This window comes from Tiliqua scincoides, chromosome 4 (genome assembly GCF_035046505.1).
Source record: "Tiliqua scincoides isolate rTilSci1 chromosome 4, rTilSci1.hap2, whole genome shotgun sequence".
Lineage (NCBI taxonomy): Eukaryota > Metazoa > Chordata > Lepidosauria > Squamata > Scincidae > Tiliqua > Tiliqua scincoides.
This window is the reverse complement of record NC_089824.1, coordinates 219,658,711-219,668,656: the sequence shown is the minus strand read 5'-3', so window position 1 is coordinate 219,668,656 and position 9,946 is coordinate 219,658,711. Positions and strand designations below refer to the sequence as shown.

The following is a 9,946-nucleotide window of genomic DNA, read 5'->3' as shown; positions in this document are numbered from 1 at the left end:
ATCACCTCCCATAAGCCTCCTGGATCAGGAGGTCAAGTAACACCAGCAGGCCAAGCTGATACCTCTGGCTGCTGTAAAGGCTCTTGAGGTCCACTGACTTCTTTTGAATGGGGCAACTTGTCAATGAGGAAGTCCACACAAACTGCACCACCAGAAATTATGAGCCTGCCTGCCTGAGCCTACCTCCAGCTTGCTGGTCTCCAAGGGGCTTATCCATCCGAGGGCTTGACTATGCAATCACTAAGGTGTTCTGGTAGCTGTAGACACCTCTCCCGCAGCAACTGTTACCCTGCACATGTCTGATCTCGTCTGATCTCAGAAGTTAAGCAGGGTCGGGCCTGGTTAGTACTTGGATGGGAGACCACCTGGGAATACCAAGTGCTGTAGGCTTATACCATAGTCTTTCGAGACTGAAGGTTGCCAACCAACAACACCTCTCGCAGAAGTTCCTATGAAAGTTCTCACAGAGTACATTGGAATTATTTAAGCAGCCCTAAAACGAATGGAAATGTGTACTGTTCTTGTTATGGCCATCCCATGCAGCCCTCCTAGTCAGTCCTTTCTTTGCTTTTTGGCCTGCTGTCCTCATTAACTTTGGAGTCATTCATTTTTATTTTTCCCCGCTTCGCGAGGGCAAAGCACAAGGAACGATGGCCAGATTGTTATTCCCTAGGTTTTGCGATCCTCTTTAACCCCACCTCATAACTGAAGAGACAGTAGTGTGCAGGCTCATGAAAAATTAATCAGGCTTACGAGGCAGCGGAAAAAAGGAATCCAATTCGGTATAATCAAAAATCCAATATAATGAATCCTGGTCATAGCTAATGATCTTATCAGCATGCCGTGAACAGTGCGGCCACATCAGGAGGATAACCTCATCAGCTGTGGCAGCTTGCTCACTCCAGCTAAAAGGACCGTCAACACAAATATCCACAGCAAGGAGAGCGTGTTGGCTGGGATGGAAAAGAGAGCATAGGAGTGATCTTCAGGGAGTGCAACAGGTACCTGACATCTGCTTCGAACCCAGCTCCCTTGTTGCCTCTTGTTCAACAGGTTCTGAGGTGCTGATGTTCCAATGCAATGGCTCAGCTTATTTACCTGACTGTAAACAGAAGAGTGGATCTGCAGTCATTCTGCAGAGGTTTAGGACTGTGCCTGAAGGGAAAGCATGGAGCTACTCAAAGCCTCTTTTGCCTTCCTATAGGATCTGATGTACACTTTTCAAAAATGGTTCTAACCTTAGTTAGAATTCTGCTACGACTGTATATTAGTCTACATTGTAATTGTTATTGGTAATAAAACCCCTTAATAAATGAGGGATTTAATAAAGGGAAACGGAACTGTGAATGGGAAGATCCTCCAAAATTGATGCTTTGAGGGGGAAAAACTTGAAATCCATTTTATAATCAGAGTGCTGATTGTTGACCAGTTGAAGGGTACTAGTTGATACTTGACAGTAACCCCTTGAATGAACCAGCTTTTCACAAATATTCAATACCTGGAGTGCAGGGTTTTTTCTGGATCTGAGGGCTGATCTGAAATACTACCCTCCAGTTTCACCACCCTTCTTGGAGACATGAAATGGGAAGGGGTTCACAATGGGACAGAATGAAAAGATGATGCTCTTCTGGACAGCTGGCAGCTTCCACTTTTCTTTCCCATATGTCCCCTGTGAGTGATATTGTGCTACAATGTCCCAGAAATCCTCTGGAAGTGCTACCTTATTTATTTATTTATTTATTTATTTATTTATTTATTTATACTTCACCTTTCCTCTACTGGAGCTCATAATGACTTAGAGCCCAATCCTAGCCAACTTTCCAGTGCCAATGCAGTCACAATGCAGCCCCGAGGTAAGGGAACAAATGTTTCTTTACCTTGAGGAGGCCTCCATGACTGCCCCCCCCCCCACTGCAGGATGCAGTATGTGCCCCGTTAGCATGGCTACATCAGCTGTGGAAAATTGAATAGAATCGGGCCCTTAGGCATCAATTTCTGGAGATATATGGGATATAAAAATGGTGCCCACCAGCTTCCCAGAGGAATGCTACAACTACCTCCATCAGGAAGAGCTCCACCACTGTGAACCTGGCAGCTCTAGTGAAAAAACTGAGTGGGGGGGGCAGCTGTTTGGGAGCAACTTTCACTCTTCCCATCCTCCATGTTTGCACCAAAAGCTGTCACAGGACACCTTTTGGTTCAGCTGTCAGAGCCCTCAGCTCTCACTTCACTCTTACCCTCAGAAATGCATACCTATATTTCAGTGATTTTCAGCTGGTATACCCCAGCACACTGGTGTGCCACGAAAGGTCTGCAGGTGTGCCATGGGAATTTGAAGCACAATGGTTGAAAATAGCTGAAAAACTCTTCTGGGTTCCGCAGTTTCCAGGGCGACTGTCTGTAGTAATGAATAGTATGCCCCTCTTCCTGTCTCCACAGAACCAGCAGAGGAAGAGGAACAGATAGTTTGTTACTACAGACAGTTGCCCTAGAAACAGTGCAGCAGAACCCAGAAGAGTCTCCCAGAAATCAGAAGTGACATCACTAGAGGCAAAGACTATAGAGACGTCCATAGAGATCAATGTGCTGTGAGATGAAAAACATTGGAAACTGCTGCTATATTTTCTTCATCAGATTTTCTAGGCCAGTGTTTCTCAAACTGTGGGTCAGGATCCACTGGGTGGGTTGCGAGCCAATTTTAGGTGGGTCCCCATTCATTCATTTCAATATTTTATTTTTATTATATTAGACTTGATGCTGCCATGGTATGTGACTGCATTTGGGGAAATGTTACAGATCTGTACTTTGAACAAGCTACTATATATATTCTTTTAACAATTAGTAAATGGAACTTACTCCTGGGTAAGTGGGGGTAGGATTTCAGCCTAGGATTGATAAAAATTCCCTAGTTGATGACGTCACTTCCGGTCACGACGTCACTTCCGGTGGGTCCTGACAGATTCTCATTCTAAAAAGTGGTGCTAAATGTGTGAGACCACTGTTCTAGACCATACTCTTTGCAGCTCTGAGATGGTCAATTAATTACACTTGCAACCTGTCCTTGTCCAGGGGTCAGGTTGTGCTTTCAAGACCATGGTGAAGCTTCTGGGATTCCCCTCTGCCTGTCAGCTGCAGCTCTGAATTGTTCCCATCGATATTTGCAAACTCATCTTGGTGGCTGCGAGGTCTTGGAAGCCTCTGTTCCTTCCATGAAATCCCAAATTCTCCTCAAACCGCACAGCTTTAGGGGAAAGATTAAGAAAAACACCCTGAATTCCACAAGTCAGCTGAATGGTAAAAGTTGGCAAGACAGTGAACATTAGAATTGCAGCTGGCAGGAAGTGGATGCCCTCAATAGCTTCCTCGGAATTGTCCCACAAATAGAGATTATTGCAAGTAAACTATTAGCTGACATGAGCAAATTCTCAGTTCCTGAGGGTAGAAACTGATGGAAAAATTTAAAAATAGGCTTTGGTGAGGATCCACAGTGTTCTGGGAACTTGGTTCTTTTTGAAAATGTTGTAAATTATATGCAGAGTTCGGTGCCTGGATGGGTGTCTTGATGTTCTCTCCCTCCTTCTCTCCCCCCACTCCTGTCTTTCTCTATAATTCAAACTCTTTCATGACTGCTTCTGTTTCCACCCATTTCTCATCAATTTACTGTATGTAATTGTGCCTTGACCTTTCACTAGCTCTTCAGTTGTATCCCAAGCTACATACATATGCTCTGTCACTGGCAACATCAATCCCTGTTTTTCTGGGACTTGTCCCTATGTCACGTCCCCTATTTTGTGCTGACTTTTGCCTTTTAAAATGGAATTAGAGTGTGTCACGTTCCTCAGCTCCTCACCTCTGGTCTGCAGAAATGAATTATCTTGAATTGTGGGGTGGCTGAGTTTGCCTCTAATGTATGCACATGTAAATCTGCACACATCTGTCGGTGACTGTTCCACCCAGCTACATAAAAGGGGGGGGTCAGATTGTGGGAGGCCCCCATGTTGCCCATTGCCTCTTTCTGTTCCAGAACTGCCTCCACTCCAGCTGCTGCCTCAGAAGGAGAGGAGACCCAGCAAAGCTCACTCCATCAGCTCATCTGGAACCAGCAGCCATTTGGCTCTTCCCTTCCCAGAATTGTCTCCTCTTCACCAGGTCATTATAGCAACTGCAATAATGAACCTCTGTGTAAGAGCTGGTGTCTGAATTTACTTCCATCCCTCCCTGGTTCCCTGTTGGGAATCCCTGCTGGATTGTCAGTCTGCAGAGCCCATGCTGTTCTTCAATCTATGTGCAGCATCTAAAATACAGTCACAATTAGTCAATACGTGAAGGTGCTACTTAGTGGTCAGCCAGTTAGTAAAGCTCATTTGGTACTGAGAACAATAGTTCTTGCCAACTGCGGCTCGCAGGATGGGGTTTTCTAGCATGTCATTAACCAAAGATTTTCTTGGTCTTTCGGCAATGCAGGAAACAGTTAAAGAACACAGGAGATGGAATTAAGCCGTCAGTAATATGTAGTAGAGTGGCAGGGAGAGGGGGACAACTCAGGGCCCAATCCTATCCAATTTTCCAGTGTCGGTGCAGCCACGCCAATGGGGTGTGAGCTGCATCCTGTAGTGGTGGGGCAGACACAGAGGCCTCCTCAAGGTATGGAAACATTTGTTCCCTTACCTTAAGGCTGCATTGCGGCTGCACCGGTGCTAGAAAGCTGGATTGGATTGGGGCCTCACTCTAGGATTTTTGGTATGAAAATGGAGTGTCCTTTTCTTCTGCAAATTATTGGAAGGTATTGAACAAGTCTACTTATGGTATGTTGGACTTCATTAGAGGATTTTCATGTTTCAGTGATTAAGGATGCAATCCCAACCAACTTTCCAGCACTGACCTAGCCGCCATGCAGCTCCATACCAAGGCAACAAACATGCCTTATGAGGTCTCCTTGACTCTCTCCCCACTGCAGGATGCCATGCATGCCACGTTGGCAGAGCTATGTCAGTGCTGGAAAATTGGTTAGGGTTGTGCCCTAAGCTACCTAACTGTACAGAGGGACAGCACAGGCCAAAGAGATGCCTGCTGTCCATCAGCTGCCTTCTCTGAATTGAACATGCACCAGGGGCATGTCTCTATGGGACCAGCACAACCACAGGACTGGCTGAGGCAGCAGATTGGTGGGGAGGGTCCCGTCCCGTCCCCCCCTCCCCCGCTGTTGGCCTCCTTGCATCCACTGCTGTTGGTCCTCTCACTACCTGGCTTCGAAAAGAAGGGGGCAAAGCAAAAGTGGAAGGGTAGAGGAGGGGACTGTAGAGGGCTAGAGTGTCCTCAATGCTCTAGTCCACTATCCTCTTTCTCCACATTCCCTCTTCTGCTCCATCTCCCTCTTTTCCAATCCAGGGAGTGGGAAGAGCAGAGGTGGGCCTATCCCCAGGTAAAGGGAAAGACGTTTGGCACACCATCCAAAAGTACATAAGAACAGCCCCACTGGATCAGGCCATAGGCCCATCTAGTCCAGCTGCATGGCTTCGTGGGGACTTGAGCCTGTATTTCCCCAACAGACACACCCTTGCTAGCTGGGCACAGAGATCTTTTAAAGTATATTCCCAAGGTGATGACAACTGGCATTCATCCCATAAGAACATAAGAAGAACCCTGCTGGATCAGGCCATAGGTCCATCTAGTCCAGCTTCCTGTATCTCACAGCGGCCCACCAAATGCCCCAGGGAGCACACCAGATAACAAGAGACCTGCATCCTGGTGTCCTCCCTTGCATCTGCCATTCTGACGTAGCCCATTTCTAAAATCAGGAGGTTGCACATGTACATCACGGCTTGTAACCCGTAATGGATTTTTCCTCCAGAAACTTGTCCAATCCCCTTTTAAAGGCATCCAGGACAGACGCCATCACCACATCCTGTGGCAAGGAGTTCCACAGACCAACCACATGCTGAGTAAAGAAATATTTTGTCTGTTCTAACTCTCTCAACACTCAATTTTAGTGGCTGCCCCCTGGTTCTGGTGTTATGTGAGAGTGTAAAGAGCATCTCCCTATCCGCTTTATCCTTCCCATGCATAATTTTGTATGTCTCAATCATGTGCCCCCTCAGGCGCCTCTTTTCTAGGCTGAAGAGGCCCAAACGCCGTAGCCTTTCCTCATAAGGAAGGTGCCCCAGCCCAGTAATCATCTTAGTCGCTCTCTTTTGCACCTTTTCCATTTCCACTATGTCTTTTTTGAGATGTGGCGACCAGAACTGGACACAATACTCCAGGTGTGGCCTTACCATCAATTTGTACAACGGCATTATAATACTAGCCGTTTTGTTCTCAATACCCTTCCTAATGATCCCAAGCATAGAATTGGCCTTCTTCACTGCCACCGCACATTGGGTCGACACTTTCATCGACCTGTCCACCACCACCCCAAGATCTCTCTCCTGATCTGTCACAGACAGCTCAGAACCCATCAGCCTATATCTAAAGTTTTGATTTTTTTGCCCCAATGTGCATGACTTTACACTTACTGACATTGAAGCGCATCTGTCATTTTGCTGCCCATTCTGCCAGTCTGGAGAGATCCTTCTGGAGCTCCTTACAATCACTTCTGGTCTTCACCACTCGGAAAAGTTTGGTGTCATCTGTAAACTTAGCCGCCTCACTGCTCACCCCTGTCTCCAGGTCATTTATGAAGAGGTTGAAGAGCACCGGTCCCAAGACAGATCCTTGGGGCACACTGCTTTTCACCTCTCTCCATTGTGAAAATTGCCCATTGACACCCACTCTCTGCTTCCTGGCCTCCAACCAGTTCTCGATCCATCCTGTCCTCTAATTCCCTGACTGTGGAGTTTTTTTCAGTAACCTTTGGTGAGGGAACTGTGTTGAACATCTGTGTAGGATGGGTGGAGGTCTTGGGCTGGTCCTGTGCATTCATTTCCAACATGAAGGCATCCGGGATCCATTGGCTGAATGGCAACAAATGGGTACCTGTTTCATTGCCACTCCTTTTCTTTTAAAGAATCAGTTTAAGTGATTGCACTGGACCAGAGCACTATGGCATGACGGCTGCCTCCTCTTGGCAGCCATTTGTTTCCCCAGCATGAGGCTGCACTGTAGGGAATGCAGGCAAAAAACATGGCAACCCCAGTGAGATGACCAGCCCAGAGCAAATACGGTAGGTAAAGTAAGATAACACTTTATAGATAACAATTTTTATTTTCATCATCATCATTACTACTACTACTACTACTACTACTACTACTACCTCTGCTACATCAGCAAAGAGACACTTTTAAAACGGTGTCCTCGTACATTTAGCAGGGCATCTGTCCTTTTCCACCACAGCATGACATCTTTTCCCAAGGCTGTTGCTGGCGTCTCTTCTGTATTTTTTTTTTAAAGACTATGAGCTCTTTGGAGACAGGAAACCATCGATTGATTCATTTTATGATGTAAACCACTTTGGTAACTACCGTAGTTGAAAAGCAATACACAGGTGTGCCCTGGTATCCATGGGGGTTCTGGAACCCCCTGCAGTTAATGGAAACCATGGATACCTGAGGATGCCCCCATCCTCTGGAGGTGAGGGGAGCTCTGCCCTCCTCACCTCTGAAGGGTCTTCTGAGCCCTGCAGAGGCAATGCGCTTCTGCCTGCGGCCTCTGTGGGCCTCAGCATAGCTCTTTCAGCAGGAAAAAACACAACTTTCGGTTTCCTGTTTTTATGCCTTATAAGGCATTCTGAGGCCTGGGGAAGCCCCCCTCCCTCTGGAGGTGGCAGGGGAGGACACAGGGGGCCCGCAGATCCAATTCACAATTAACTGAAACTGTAGATATGGGATCCATGGATACGGGGGCCTCTCTGTACAAATCTTTTTATCACCATTATCATCATCATTTTTTCAATATACACTAGCAGCTACCATTTTATGAGTTCAAGAGATCCTACAGGAAGCCAAGGCTGATTGAAAGATGGGTGGAAGAAGCAGGGATCTAGCAGCCCAATCCTATCCACACTTTCCTGGGAGTAAGCCCCATTAATTCTAGTGGGACTTACTTCTGAGTAGACATGCATAGTATTGGGCTCTAGGAAAGGAGAAGGCAGGCATCTCCAAAGGCTGCTAAGCAAGGGAAATTGGGTGGATGTGGGCTTGAAAACGGGAGAGAAAGCCAAAAGGAGAAGACTGACAGGGAGGAAAGAATGAGCAGAGCCACACATCACCAGTAGGTGCCATGGTGAGAAGACTGAATCTTGCATTCTGGTTTCAAACAACCAACCAGAGCCAGCAGAGCAAGAGGGACAATTTGTTACTACAGACAGTTGCCCTAGAAACAGAACCACAGATCCCGAAGAACGAGTCTCCCAGAAGCCTCAAATGGCATCGCAAGAGGCAAAGACATGAAGGTCAGTGTGCCATGAGCAGAAAAATGTTGAAAATCACTGCCACAGACAATACAGCAGGAAATGCCACAAATGATTGGGAAAGAAAATGATTTATCATCTACATAGCTGTATTCATGTGCATGACACTGGACTGAGGCTGCAATCCTATACACACTAACCAGGGTGTGAGTCCCATTTCACACAATGGGACTTACTTCTGAGTGGATATGTATAGGTTTGGGCTTTTAGTTACATACAAGATGACAGGTCTCTGCCCTGAAGAGTTTGCAAGCTAAAATTTAACCTGGATCGTGGCAACAGAGGGAGAGGAAGAAGATGGAGGCCAGAGCAACAAATGGAGTCTTGGACAGTTTATTTTAATTAAATAATCAGATTGAAACCATTTTAAAAACCAAATCGTGGTGGTTCTAATGGCTGCTTCATCTGCTGTTTTGTTTCACGTTGTGTCTCTTTTTATGAGACTCAAATCTGCTGTTTTCAGATGTTGTTTCAAATGGATTTTGCAAATGTTTTCACTGTAAGCTGCTTTGGGAATTTTATTTTAAATTGAAAACCAGCCTGTAAATATCTTTGTAAAAAAAATCCCCCGATGTTTAAAACCGATCAGCCCTCCACACATGTAGATGCTTAATATATGTTCCTTGCCAATCCATGTTGTGTGTGGCTGGGCGTGTGTGTGGGGAGGGCGCCTGTCGATTCTTAGCTGCTCAGATGTGACCACCTGCTTCCTCTTTGGAAGCAATCAGCTGTTGGTGCTTGAGTCTGGAGGGCCTTTTGTTGATGCTGCTCCATGGGACTAATGAATATTTCAGAAAGTATATTTACCTAATGTGCAGTTGGTTTTGCTAAATAGGACACCCTGTCTCCAGAGAGCGGTGGCAGGATGGCGTGATAATCAAATGAGAATGCTTTGCACAAGTGTTGATTGAGGAGCTGCTCAGGCAAGTACCACATTACAGGCAAAGAAATCCAAAGACAGTCCTCCTACCATCTCTCCAGCACTGCAACGTTCAGTGAAATGCAAGAGTGGCTGGAAAACCGCGGGTGCAAACCTATGCAGCTGAAATGATCAAAATGCGCTCTCCAGGGCTCTGGAGCTTGTGTTCCAATTTGTACGGAGAAGCAGTTCTCAGTCTGTATTTCTGCCTCTGCAAATGCACTTCACACCTTGCGCTTTCAAGGAGCTGTGTGTGATGTGGTACATTAGTCAGCTCCGTGCGTGTGTGTGAGTGTGTGTGTGTGTGAGAGAGAGAACAGCAAACAGCGTGGGTGCAGATTTTGCAACATTGCAGCATGTGTCTAATTAACACTCAAGCAGCCCAAACAAACTGGTGATTTTATCTCATCTGGCACCGGCTCCAACTGCACCTATTACCAGTTTTTCAACTTGGTGTCATTCTTTATCACCTTCTTCACCTTCATTCGTCACCTATCAGGACCAGATTGGAATTGGCTGAGACCATCTTCACCTTGGAGGACCCTATAGGTAATTCAAGCACCTGCGGGGAGTAGGCAGAGAACCTGCCTGAGATCCCCACTCAGGAAGGTGCCCCACTCTGT

General features: G+C 46.4%; 1 pseudogene; it reads left to right on the top strand.

Annotated features, from left to right (window-relative positions):
* The first annotated feature begins 270 nt into the window (after positions 1-270).
* On the top strand, positions 271-390 carry LOC136650570 (5S ribosomal RNA; annotated as a pseudogene).
* The last annotated feature ends 9,556 nt before the right edge of the window (positions 391-9,946 follow it).